Here is a 14,099-nt window from a genome sequence, read left to right on the forward strand (position 1 = left end):
GATAGCACAGGGAACTCTGCTCAATACTCTGTAATAACCTTATGGTCACCAGGGGAAAGATGGGGGAAGGGATAGTCAGGGAACTTGGGATGGACATGCACACACTGCTGTATGTAACATGGAGAACCAGCAAGGACCTGCTGGACAGCACAGGGAACTCTGCTCAATACTCTGTAATAACCTTATGGTCACCAGGGGGAAGGATGGGGGAAGGGACAGTTAGGGAGTTTGGGATGGACATGGACACACTGCTGTATTTAACATGGAGAACCCACAGGACCTGCTGGACAGCATAGGGACCTCTGCTCAATGTCATGTGGCAGCCTGGATGGGAGGGGAGTTTGGGGGACAACGGATATGTATGGCTGAGACCCTTCTTTGCTCACCTGAATCTGTCACAACATTGTTAACTAGCTATACTCCAATACCAAATGTTTTTTAGGTGTTAAAAAATAAAATCATAAAAATTTTAAAAGACATATATTTTTTTGGTACCAGGTAGGCTTGGCAGACTGAGAAAGAGAGATTTTTAAACCAAGAGCCTGGATCCTGCTTTCTCTCTCCCCAGATAATCTTTATTTAGATGCTGACTTTTTAGGTTATGTTTAAGCAAAGAATGTCTGAATGGAAAGATGCTCCTCCCAGATATTTTCCAGGATAGATTGGACCATGAGTTTGTGATTTTGAGAAGAACACCCAGTATGGGTGTAGCTAGTCACTGGGAAGTCTTCAGGCAACACGCCAGTCACCTACATTCTTAGAGAATGGAGGTCTCTCTTGGGGCAACAGAAAAAGAGCTCGGAGAAGGCGGTTGTGCTCTTAAGCCAGAAAATAAAGGGGGTGTTTTAAGGACAGCCTTGGCTACTAGCTTCTTCAAAAGGTTTAAAAGAATAATAGAGGTCTGTTTGCTGAGCTGAAAGGGAAAAAGGGAAACCTCCCTATACTTTGATAAATGTGGAGACAGACCTGTTTTAGGAAGATGGCCCCAGAACATGAAAATACTCACTGCTACCCAGAAGAGTTTGGGGGAAAAAAAAAAAAAAAAACTAAAGAAAAATAAAACATAAAACTCTGGTCTGGACAGACTTACTTCTCTGAAAATAAATGGAACTGTGGCAACGGGACCAGGCCATGATGAGGGTGTGTGTATTTCTGCCCTGGGAACCTCTTCTCCGGTGCCAGTCTCAAGACGGAGGAGGGTCTGGCCGGGGTCTTCAAACTTCATCCAAGTCCCGGGTATCCTGAATCGACAGGTCATCACATGCTTCATCTGACACCGAGACAGCTGCCTGGCCTGCAGAAGGCATGGGTATCACATGGACACTCAGGGTGCACAGGCTGCCAGGATCTCATGATTTTAAGTGCAATCGGATGCTTGTCACTGTGGCCAGCCAGCATGGTGAGAATGATGAGCCAACGGTGTCCTGGATGTGAGGGGAAGCATGGAAGCAGTGAAGTCCAGCAAGAGAGGAAACAGAGACAGAAACACACTCCATCTCCTGATGGTAGTTGCTACGTGACCACAAACCTGTTAAACTTGGACACAGTTGCATCTCGCTGTTCAGTGACCTGACCTCAGCAGAACAAATACTAACATGTGAAACCGATTTGAAAAACTTAACACAAGAAAGCTACTTAGGGACAAAAACACGTGTAACAAAATTCTATCAAACAGATAATAAAAAGGGCAAAGGTTCAATATAGTGGCTGCTGCTGGGAACAGAAAAAGATGATAAAAGAGGAATAAGGAGGTTGATTCAGCTTCATAGGCATTTGGAAGGGCCCACAGAGTTCATTTCATTCTTATGTTTCATTCTTTATAAATATATATATGACAATATGCTGTCTGGATAAATAAAACACTGCATAATAAATCTTGCTTATGAAAACAAACTCTTGGTGTTTGGGTTAGAATGTTGTAAGTGGTGGCATTCCAAGTACTTTCTTTTACCCCCTCATCTCTGTATTGTGGGAATCACTGTGGTGGGCAGGAATGTGAGGGTCTCATCTGACAGGACGAGCTTGTCCACAAAACCAGCTGGAAGATTCTGAAGACACAGTAAGTTTTCAGGGCAAGTCAATAGGGATTTTTAAAGTGAAGGGAGCTATGCAATCTGATTTATGTTTTTATAGACAACTAGGGACATGGAAGAAAGCTGAGCACTGAAGAATTGATGCCTTTGAACTGTGGTGTTGGAGAGACTCTTGAGAGTCCCTCAGACTGCAAGGAGACCAAACCAGTCAATCCTGAAGGAAATCAGTCCTGAATATTCATTGGAAGGACTGATGCTGAAGCTGAAACTCCAATACTTTGGCCACCTGATGTGAAGAACTGACTCGTTAGAAAAGAGCCAAAGATTGAAGGCAGGAGGAGAAGGGGATGACAGAGGATGAGATGGTTGGATGGCATCACTGACTCGATGCACATGAATTTGAGTGAACTCCAGGAGTTGGTGATGGGCAGGGAAGCCTGGCATACTGCAGCCCATGGGGTCGCAAAGAGTGTTGGACCTGACCGAGCGACTGAACAATGACAACAAGGGATGTGGAGGGCTTCCCTGGTGGCTCAGTGGTAAACAGTCTACCTGCCAATACAGGAGAAATGGATTCAATCCTTGGATGGGGAAGACCCCCTGGAGAAGGGCATGGCAACCCACTCCAGTATTCTTGCATGGAGAATCCCATGGACAGAGGAGCCAGGTGGGCTACAGTCCATGGGGTCACAAAGAGTCGGACACAACTTAGTCGCCAAACAACAATAAACCGCCAGGGACATAGAGGACATTTAAATGGACACCAGTAACTGAAGGTGCCAATGGGAGAAGCTTCTATGCTGCATGGTTCCAGTCGCAGGATATTTTGGAAAAGACAAAACTATGGAGATGGTAACAGAATCAGTGATTGGCACTGATTAAGGCGGGGTGGGGAGTGAAGGATGAAAAAGTAAAGTACAGAGGATGTTTAGGGGCAGTGAAAATACCCCATGATATTGCACAAAAGGATTGCTGTCATTGTTGTAGTTCAGTCAGTCATGTCCAACTCCTTGCAACCCCATGGACTGCAGCCCACCAGGCTCCTCTGTCCATGGGATTTCCCAGGCAAGAATACTGCAGTGGGTTGCCGTCTCCTTTTCTGCGGGACTCTTCAGTGAACAAAGAACAATACATGTTGCTATACATTTGTTGGTTCTTGTAGAATATACAAAACCAAGTGTGGACCCTATGGTAAACTATGGACTTTGGGTGACTGTGATGTGTCAATGTAGGGTCTTCCCTGGTGGAAAAAATAAAAGTACCATTTTGATGATCAGTGCTGATCCAGAGGAGGCCATGGATGTTTGGGGTTGGGGCATGGATAGGTAGGAAACCTCTGTTCCAGCCTCTCAATCTTCTTGAAAAGCTTTTCCTAAACACAGTCGTTAAATAAATATCAGCAGGGCTGCTGCACAGTGAATGAGAACAGGGGAAGCAGAGAAACTGTTGAGTTGTCCACTGCAGGGTGCCTTGGGCTAGTTGGTAAAGATGAAGTTGGATAGGAGCGTTGCTGCTGCTGCTGCTGCTGCTGCTGCTGCTGCTGCGTCGCTTCAGTCGTGTCCGACTCTGTCCGACCCCATAGACGGCAGTCCACCAGGTCCCCCGTCCCTGGGATTCTCCAGGCAAGAACACTGGAGTGGGTTGCCATTTCCTTCTCCAATGCATGAAAGTGAAAAGGGAAAGTGAAGTCGCTCAGTCGTGTCCGACTCCTAGCGACCCCATGGACTGCAGCCCACCAGGCTCTTCCGTCCATGGGATTTTCCAGGCAAGAGTACTGGAGTGGGGTGCCATTGCTTTCTCCAATAGAAGCGTTAGGTAGCTAGAAAAGGAAAAAGAAATCTGAGATGACGGTGACCAGCAGAACCACAAAGAAGGGCAAACAAAGCAAGGAGAAAGCCCTCCAACAATGGAACCTGCAGCCCGGGTGAAGACCTCGGAGGGAAAACATGCCCGACACGCCCCCTTCCCTGACTGGCCTTGAGGGTATGCCTTATTTGCATTCCCTTCCCTGATTGGTCAAGGGTGCACAGCCCTCTTCCCTGCTTGGCCTTGAACATAAGACTTATTTGCATTCCTTTCCCTGATTGGTCAAGTGTACACGCCCCCTTCCCTGACTGGCCTTGAGGGTATGCCTTATTTGCATTCCTTCCCTGGTTGGTCAAGGGTACAAGCCCCCTTCCCTGACTGGCCTTGAGCATATGCCTTATTTGCATTCCCTTCCTTGGTTGGTCGAGGGTCCAAGCCCTGTTTTGCATGGGGCAGAACTGATTAGGCTTACTTAGGAGAGGGAACAAAGGACATAAATAGTGAAACATAAGATGGGGGAGGTTGGTCCTCTCTCATGGTTCAGGAGAGTGCAGTTTGCTACTTGCTTAATAAACCCTGCCTGCTTGAACTGTCCTTGTCTGGCATTTCAATTGCTGCAACAAGACAAGAACTGAAGGAGAAAAGCTGACCGGAGAGAAGGATGTGGCTTTGCTCTGCCCGATGTCACGTGGCAACCTTTATAGGAGAGGAGTTTGGGGGAGAATGGATACATGTATATGTATGGCTGGATCCCTTCGCTGTCCTCCTGAAACACAACACTGTTAATCAGCTATACTTTGATATAAAATAAAAAAAAATTTTTTTAAAGGACATGGCTTTGAAAGATGCTCTAGAGTTCTTGCTGACAGAATCTGTTGATGAAAGGATATAATTTCAGAACACCTCTTACACACTGCACCCCTATTAAGCTTCTACACAACGCTTTTGTTAGAACCTACTCGGCCAGCTCGCTGGGGTCATTCTCTGAATTCACAGTCATTTTTGTCTTATAACTGCTATGGGACTGAGAGGCCAGGCTTGACAGCTAAAAGGCAGAAATAATCACCAAGTGCCAGCTGCTAATTTCTTTTGGACATTAATCTTCTGTGGGTCCCAGACTAGGGGCAGGCAACTCAGGGCATTGTAGGAAATTACCACAGGGAATTATACCACCCACTCTTACATTCTCCTCTGAAGGCATGTGAATGATGAGAGAGTCCCCTCACTCCAAAATAATTCATTCAGAACTTTTATCTACAGAGACCACACTGCCTTGCCCAACAGCAGAAGAATAATACTGAAATCTGAACTTGGCATGTCATAGATGTTCATCTAGTTATAAAAATACACCTTTTAAACTTTCACTGGTTAACAAAGCATTTTGAAAGGGTGGAATGATTACCAGAAAAGAAAAATGAGCACGCCCACAGCTGGCCATAACACTCAATTTTCCCACATTCACTAATCCCACAGGTCACCTCCATCTGCAGGTTTGAGAAGCCTGTGCTTTTTGAACACCAGGCAAGGTTGTCATTTACTGAGGTCCACCCTCCAACCGTCTCTTCCAGATGTTCAAGTTCATCCCGCGTTGGAACATGCCATTTCCCCTGTTACAGTCCGTTTTCTCCATCTTGGCTTAGTGATCAATGTTTCAGGAACCCAGATGGAACTTTTTTTTTTTAGGAAATTACTCCTTTTAATTCTGTTAGTGAGGACCTTCCTGTTTTGTTTCGTTACAAGAGCATTTCAGTTTTAAATCGAGGCATGGAGCCCGGAGAACAAACAATCAGAACACGAATGTCTATGCATAAGCCAAGGTCAAAATTATTGCATGATCCTCACGCCGTTAAGTGAAGAAAAGGCAGGTGTGTGACTTGAAATGAATTCAACTTCTCACCCCCTTAGCAGTTGCACTTTACTGTCAGGGTTACTAGTTACAGAGTTAGGAGGAATTTGAATGCAGGGGATCCAATAATAAACTATCTAAATGAACAGAGAAGAACTTCTACTCACTGCAGCTTGATGAAGACAACAGAAAAACACAACCCCATTTGAATTTCATCCTCACCAATCAGTGATGCTGAACCAAAGCATGGGGGGAGTGGAGTGTACCAATGAACCAGAGTAGATAATTACAAGCCAACAAAACCCCAAAGCCCACCAGGGAATGACAAATGAGCAATTTTCTAACTTCCATTGGCCTTTCAGATGTTGATGGTTAGCTGAAACACCCCACAGTAAAGAAGGACATTCCTCAAAATACAAGTATTCTCTGGAGCCTCAGCAGGGGCCGGGAGGAAACCGAGGCTTTGTCTCACTTTTATCTCATGTCCTCAACAAGCCAGGCTGCCAGGGGCCTGACTTTGAACATCCTTAAAAATCTCTGAGATTTCTCTCATAACTTCCACTCCTTGTAGAAAGGACGGTTCCAATGCCATGCAGAGGAATACTCTTACCGCACTGTGAAATCATCCATTCAACTGTTTACAGACTGAGGCATAGTTTGACTTAGAGTGAATTGTACAACCCATAAGAATACAGGGGTTTCCTTGGTGGCTCAGATGGTAAAGAATCTGCCTGCAACGCAGGAGATCCAAGTTCGATCCCTGGGTCGGGAAGGTCCCCTGGAGAAGGGAATGGCAACGCTCTCCAGTATTCTTGCCTGGAGAATCCCATGGACATTGGAGTCGCCACAGAGGTCTACCTGGCTGGGCTACAGACCTTGGGGTCGCAAAGAGTCAGACACAACTGAGCGAGTAACAGTTTCATGCTTTTAAGAATACAGCTCTACGATCTTCATCTGCACAAATATGAGATAGATTACAATTCAGAATGGTCTCTTCATCTTGACAAATTTCCCTCTCCTGACATATATAAGTGTATCCAAGATAACCTCGAGTCTCAGCTTCATCATCAGGGGTTAGTTTAGACTTGTTTTAAATTTTGCACAAACATTTCCAAAGCACAGTAACCCATGTATAGCCAGACATGTAAAAATATTCCTGCATGTAAACATCTGGATTTATATTAGCCCACACACGAATGTATGCATATGCCTCCCACCTAATCCATGACCACATGGACCCATGTACCTCCTGACTGGCACTTGGCAACCGTCCCTGCAGACACTGAGAAATCCGGCCCCTACCACCCACTTACCCATTTGTTGTTATTTAGTCGCTCATGTCTGACTCTGTGCGACCCCAAGGACTGTAGCGCTCCAGGCTCCTCTGCCTGTGGGCTTCTCCAGGCAAGAATACTGGAGTGGGTTGCATTTCCTCCTCCAGGGGCAAGATCTTCCCGACCCAGGAATTGAACTCACATCTCCAACGTCTCCTGCATTGGCAGGCGGATTCTTTACCACTGAGCCACCAGGGGAGCCCCACGACCTCTATAGTTACTGTTGACGTCCAGTATACATGTGCTGCCTGATCACCGCAACAGACCATTCACCACTCACAGTGTGGGCTAGACCTTGAGCAGCCTGTGCCCACGCAGCTGCTTCTGCCTTTATTCACAGAGTCTCTGCTCTTTCCCGAGGTTACTGACCTCAGCTCTTTCCCTCTGCACCTCCTTCACCCAGGTATTTTGTGCACGGTGTTTGCAACCCAGACTCTTTCACCACACTCTGCATTCTATCCCCAATCCTCTAACTTAGGTGACTCCGAAAAGTAATGCCCACGTTTGTTATCTGTGCTGTAAACTTTGAGAGATTTTGCAAATTCCTTGTGCTATGTATCATATGAGGCTCTTCCACCTCATGTAAACGGCTTGAAAGTCAAAAGTCGCTCAGTCGTGTCCAACATTTTGCGACGTCTTTTGGAATTCTCTAGACCAGAATACTGGAGTGGGTAGCCATTCCCTTCTCCAGGGGATCTTCCCAACTCAGGGATCAAACCCAGGTCCCCCGCATTTCAGGCAGATTCTTTACCAGCTGAGCCACCAGGGAAGCCCAAGAATATTGGAGTGGGTAGCCTATCCCTTCTCCAGGGCATCTTCCTGACCCAGGAATCGAACCGGGGTTGCCTGCATTACAGGTGGATTCTTTACCAACTGAGCCATCAGGGAAGCCCCGTAAAAGGCTTGGACATCACCTAACTAATCAGTCTGCACCCTCCAGCCCAATCTGTAGAGCACAAATGTTCGACCACCTCTAACCATCCGTTCTCCAGAATGCCACACAAATGGAATCACACACAGAATGGATTCTGTGAAGACTGGCTCCCGCACTCAGCAATATGCATTTAAGATTTCTCCACTTCTTCTGTGATCTGCTCACTTACTCTGTTTTCATGTTACTGAATCATATTCCAACCAGTCCATCCTAAAGGAAATCAGTCCTGAATATTCATTGGAAGGACTGATGCTGAAGCTGAAACTCCAATACTTTGGCCACCTGATTCAAATAACTATTTGAAAAGAGCCCAATGCTGGGAAAGATTGAAGGCAGAAGAAGAAGGGGATGACAGAGGATGAGACGGTTGGATGGCATCACTGACTCAATGGACATGAGTTTGAGTAAGTTCTGGGAGTTGGTGATGGACAGGGAGGCCTGGCGTGCTGCAGTCCATGGGGTTGCAAAGAGTTGGACACGACTGAGCGACTGAACTAAACTGAACTGAATTACATCCCATGCTCCACCAGAGTTTCCTCATCTACGAAATGACATCTTGATCATTTCCAGCTGTGGGTGAATTCAAAGTAAAGCTGATACACATGTTTGTGTGCAAGTCTGTGTGTGTGGACATTTTCAGGTCAGTGGGGCACATATTCAGGAGCTTGACTGCTGGACTGTACTGGTGGCCAACGTTTAGCTTTCTCAGAAACTGCCCAAGTGTGTTTCAAAGTGCGTTTTGCATCTCCTCCCCGTCAATGAATGAAATTTCCTATTTCTCTACATAGTCTCCAGCAACTGGTGGTGGTGTTTTCTTTTGGTGGGGGGCAGAATTTATTCTGTTTTGTTTTAACTATTCTAATGGTGTGGAAATAACTCATAATTTTAATTTTTAATTCCCTTTAAAAAATACATTTAATATCCTTTTAAATGCTTATCTGGCAGCTATATATTATTTTGTTGATAAGCCTGTTCAGTTTTTTTCTTTTCTTTCTGATTTTGACCTGAGTTGTTTGTGCTGTTGTTGACTTCTACGAGTTCTTTGTATATTTGGACACAACTCCTTCATATGTGTTTTGTAAATACTTCCTTCTGGTCTCTGTCATATATTTTCGATTCTTCTAATAGTGCAGTTCCTTATTTTAAGGAACTCTTATTTTCTTTCTTTGATGGGTCATTCTTTTTTGGGTGTATGTAGAAATTGGTTGCCAAGCCAGAGGTTATCTAGATTTTTATTGTATGTGATTTTCTAGCACGGTTAAAGTTTTGCATTTTGCATTTAGGTCCAAGGCTCCATTCTGAGATGGTTTTGGAAGGGGTCGCTTGTCAAAGGCCGAGAGACCAAGTTCCGCTTTGTTGTATATGCTTAGTCCCCCATTTGTGTCTGACTCTTTCTGACCCCATGGACTGTAGCCCACCAGGCTCCTCTGTCCAAGGGATTCTCCAGACAAGAATACTGGAGTGGGTTGCCATGCCCTCCTCCAGGGGATCTTCCCAATCCAGCTCTTCCACATTGCAGGCGGATTCTTTACTGTATGAGCCACAGAGGATGAGATGGTTGGATGGCATCACCGCCTCAATGGACATGGTTTGAGTCAACTCCGGGAGTCAGTGATGGACAGGGAGGCCTGCAGTCCACGGGGTCACAAAGAGTCGGACACGGCTGAGCGACTGAACTGAACTGAACAGACATACAACTTTACAATCAGACTAAAAAACATGGCAATGTAGACTTTAGAAGGGTAAATTATTTCTCCTGTTTCCCCAGCCATAAAAAAAGAACGAAATAATCCCATTTGCAGCAACATGGATGGATCCAGAGATTGTCATACTGAGCTAAATCAGTCAAAGACAAACATCAGATGATATCACATGGACGTGGACTCTTAAAAAAGGCTACAAAAGAACTCATTAACTAAACAGAAATAGAGTCAGAGACACAGGAAACAAACTTAGAGTTTCCAGGGATAAAGAGCAGAGGGATAAACTGGGACAGTGGGATTGACAGTGAAAGTGAAAGTCGCTCAGTTGTGTCTGATTCTCTGTGACCCCATGGACCATAGCCCACCAGTCTCCTCTGTCCATGGGATTCTCCAGGCAAGAATACTGGAGTGGGCTGCCATGCCCTCCTCCAGGGGATCTTCCCAACCCAGATCCTCTTCCCATTTAGGTTATTATAGAATATTGGGCAGAGCTCCTTGTGCTGTACAGTAGCTCCAGTCCACTGGGTTTTTCATTATACGTTTCCCATGGTATCTCAAGGTCGCATCTGGAAAAGTCAGAGTTCTAAAACGGTTGACGATTTCATAGCAGCATCCTGAAACTGCCGCTCCAGCGCCCATTTGCATCAATAAAATCGTCCCGTCACCCTCTCCACGGCCGCTCCACCACAGCGATCCCAGTCGCTGTCACGCGGGCAGACCTGACCCTGTGTGCCTTTGGCCACTCCCTTCTCCTCTGGCCTTCCTGGCTCCGTCGCCAGGAGGATGAAGAGAACTGAACAGGTCTACAAGCGCAGCACATCTCGATAAACTTCAAACGAAGTTTGAACACAGGGTCAGGTCTGCCCGCGTGACAGCGACTGGGATCGCTGTGGTGGAGCAGCCATGGAGAGGGTGACAGGACGATTTTATTGATGCAAATGGGCACTGGAGCAGCAGTTTCAGGATGCTGCTATGAAATCATCAACTGATTTAGAACTCTGACTTTTCCAGATGCGACCTTGAGATATCATGGTCGTTTGGTCCAGATTCTTGCATTATGCAAAATGGAACACTGGGTTCTGTTTTGCATGCTCCAACCCAGAGGTTCCTTCAGTTGCTTCTCTACTTGCATTTTCTGTTCCTCTTAGTCCGATGAGTTCTGCACAGGCCTCAGAGAACAGCCGTGTGTCCTAGCGTGGGTTTCAACATCTCCAGGCTTTGCAAAAGTCTCGACAGAATTCATATATATATATAAAACAGGTCAAGTCCGAGTTCTTCCAGTTTCAGTCAAGTTGGGACAAGGTCTCTTCCACGGCTTTTCTGTTCAACAAGGGGCTTCCTTCTTGCTCAAGAGTCACAGATGATGCGGAACCAGCAGTAGCAGATGCTTTTAGTTTGGGGTAAAAGATAAGTGAGTGGTCAGAGATTCTGGGGTGTTTGTTGGCATGAACAGAGGTGGAGTGTAGAAAGATAAGAAACAGGGGGTAAGGGTAGTGTTTGCATTTTGGGGCTCAAAGCAATCTCTTTCACAAGATGAAGTTCAAGAGACAACTTCTCTTTACCAACTGATCTTTCATTTTCTAAGACTTGTTTGCCAGACTGGGTGGTGAATCCCAGTGATGACTGAAGTCACATCACATGGGCTCTATTCCAGGACAGGTTTGCAATGGGAACAGCAATGCCTGGAAAACAGGTGTTATCTAACACTTGATATCAAGATCCCCTGGAGGAAGGCATGGCAACCCACTCGAGTATCCTTGCCTGGAGAATCCCATGGACAGAAAAGTTGGTGGGCTATAGTCCTTAGGGTGAGAAAGAGTTGGATACGACTGAAGCAACTTAGCATATGGCACAACGCTTTATAAGGGGTGATATTAAACATAGATATAATTAAATTTGGGGCTTCCCTGGTGGCTCAGATGGTAAAGAATCTGCCTGCAAAGCAGGAGACCCGAGTTCAATGCCTGGGTCAGGAAGATGCCCTGGAGAAGGGAAAGGCAACCAACTCTAGTATGCTTGCCTGGAGAATCCCATGGACAGAGGAGCCTGGCGGGCTACAGTCCATGGAGGGCGCAAAGAGTCAGACACGGCTGTGCAAACTAACAGTTTCAGTTCTCTTAATTAAATTTGCTGACAAAGCTCTGGGCCAAAAGCCTGCTTTGAAGATGACACGAAACAGCCTTTTGAAAGATGCCACAACCCGCATAATGCTTTGTGGGTTACACGTGATGTTACTGATAGGACATGGATGTGAACACACGTTGGACACACAGCAGTGCAGTCCAATCCCTGCCATTCCTACTTCCTTAAATACGGGCCGTATCCCGACGTGAGGAAACGATGCACTGTGTGGATTTCGACTGCGTGGGAGAAGCCGGGAGATATGACATAGTGGAGATGCTTCACGGACAGTTTCCGGACTGTGCTACACCGCCTCTCACATGGGGAACTCCCCGCCAAAAACACAAGAGTCTAACATCTGCCACCAGATACTGTCTCATTTGCACCGTCCCACTCATCTGACCACACTGAAAGAGATTCTATCCCGCTTCGATCTGCCCCATTCTCAAGCTGAAGTTGAGCGTGGTCGACAGAGAAACAATCAGAGCCTTTAATGAACGTGTGAGCAACCAGACATCATGAAGTTGGAAGAAGAGTTGTTTCCAATGATATTAATATAAAAAGAGAGATTGATTTACGAGAAAGTGTATATACATACATACACACACACGTGCATATATATTCAAAAAGTACACTGCACATCTGGTAAAATTTTTTTTTAAAGTTATTCCTCCAATATGTCAGCTGGGAAATAACCATCGTAGGAAATGTCAGTATCTGCCTTGCCAGACCCTTCCTGTGTTCTCAGGAGAGATTTCTCTGCCAGGAAACCAACAGATGTGAAGAAGCATGACATGACAAGGTTTGACGTGATGGCCGTGAACTCACAAATTAGGGTCCTGTGGTCTAAAGAGCAATGTAATTTATTTCCATATTATGCAACGAGTGGCCTTCATTTTCAGCAGGGTAACTTCCATTAGACTCTACACTGAGACCTTCGTGGGAAAACAATGCCAGCACCTATTAGCTGAATTACCCTGTTGACATATTTTATACTCATAGGACACAAACTACTTGCTTGGTGGTACTGGGATACATGAAGCTGAGCAGCTTTCACCTGCTGAGAGGGATACTGTTGCTGTTGAAAATCAGGTGTCGTGTGGCGTCTGCAAGTCTTCCACACTAAAAGATAGTAAAATTCAGTAGGAGCAAGTTTCAGTTTTTCCCCTAACAAGCAAATAAAGCAGGCACTTAAAATTTAGTGCCTTTGTAATACTGCCCTTGGTTCTGTGTTTAATGCTTCCTGCCAGCTCCCTTTAATGTATATAACCTTTCAGTGTCTTAAACAAATGAGATTTTTCTCTAACGTAATTTTTATGACGAGGAAGTGGTATGAATGTAATTTGCCACAGTAAGAACGGAAAACATAGGTTACATTATAGAACTGACATCAACAGAACGTTCTACCAAATGAAGAGGCAGACAGCAACTTGCTAAAGAGCTAACAACAATTAAGACACAGGAGCAAACACAGGTATGAAGCCAAAGAGACGCAGGTATTCACAATCTTTCCTTGAAGTGGCCAGCGTGTACGTATTTCGGAGGAAACCAGGTCTGCTGAAAACCACCGTTTGGAATGTTACAGTTGAGCCTACGGGACGGCGAAAGCTTTTCCAGTGGCTGCGCTGTAAACCGTGCCAAAAAACGAGCCCGGCTTCAAAGGTACCTGAGAACTACGCCATACGTTTGAAGTTCAAAAAACAACGGGTATATTCATTTCTACAAAGTCGTCATTTAAGGGAAAAGGTTAGTTTTTTCATCCTGTTGCCATCCAGGAACTTCAAAATGTTCAAATGCATAGCCAAAAAAAAAAAAAAATCTGATTGCAGCTTTATAGACATGAGTTAGGACTTGGATGCTACTTTTAGGCAAGTTCTGGCGAATGAAGTATTTCTGTCGAAAACTTGTTTCAACGAAGGAAGGAAGACATCATTATGAGATATTCAGGCGCTATTTATTTGGAGGTGAAAAATATAGTTCTTGCTCCCGATGAAACATTACCTGACTACGTACGCGTCCCTTCCATCTTTCTCAGTGTAATTAAACAGGAAGGATACAAAATGAAACAAGCATTGGGAAGCACCCTTCTCTAATATTTATAAAACAGAAGCAAAAGATATAGGCAGATTAAATTTTGTAAATAATGTAAGAATAAGGTTTGCCAAATATAATTTTAAGGGGAGGGGGAAACGTTGATTGCAGGAGGAGAAGGGGGTGACAGAGGATGAGGTGGTTGGATGGCATCACCGACTCGATAGATGTGAGCCTGAGCCAACTCTGGGAGGTACCAAAGAACAGGGAATCCTGGCATGCTGCAGTCCA

The 14,099-nt window shown here is 45.3% G+C and overlaps 1 long non-coding RNA gene across 1 annotated transcript in view; it reads right to left on the bottom strand.

Annotated features, from left to right (window-relative positions):
- The window catches only part of LOC139181630 (uncharacterized), a 288,747-nt gene that overhangs the window by 75,295 nt on the left and 199,353 nt on the right, over nucleotides 1–14,099 (bottom strand). The window contains exon 6 of the long non-coding RNA XR_011565424.1: nucleotides 1,091–1,424. This is a non-coding gene — a long non-coding RNA (uncharacterized lncRNA). The remainder of the gene's footprint in view (nucleotides 1–1,090; nucleotides 1,425–14,099) is intronic.

The sequence above is a fragment of the Bos indicus genome, chromosome X, assembly GCF_029378745.1.
Source record: "Bos indicus isolate NIAB-ARS_2022 breed Sahiwal x Tharparkar chromosome X, NIAB-ARS_B.indTharparkar_mat_pri_1.0, whole genome shotgun sequence".
NCBI classification, from domain to species: Eukaryota; Metazoa; Chordata; class Mammalia; order Artiodactyla; family Bovidae; genus Bos; species Bos indicus.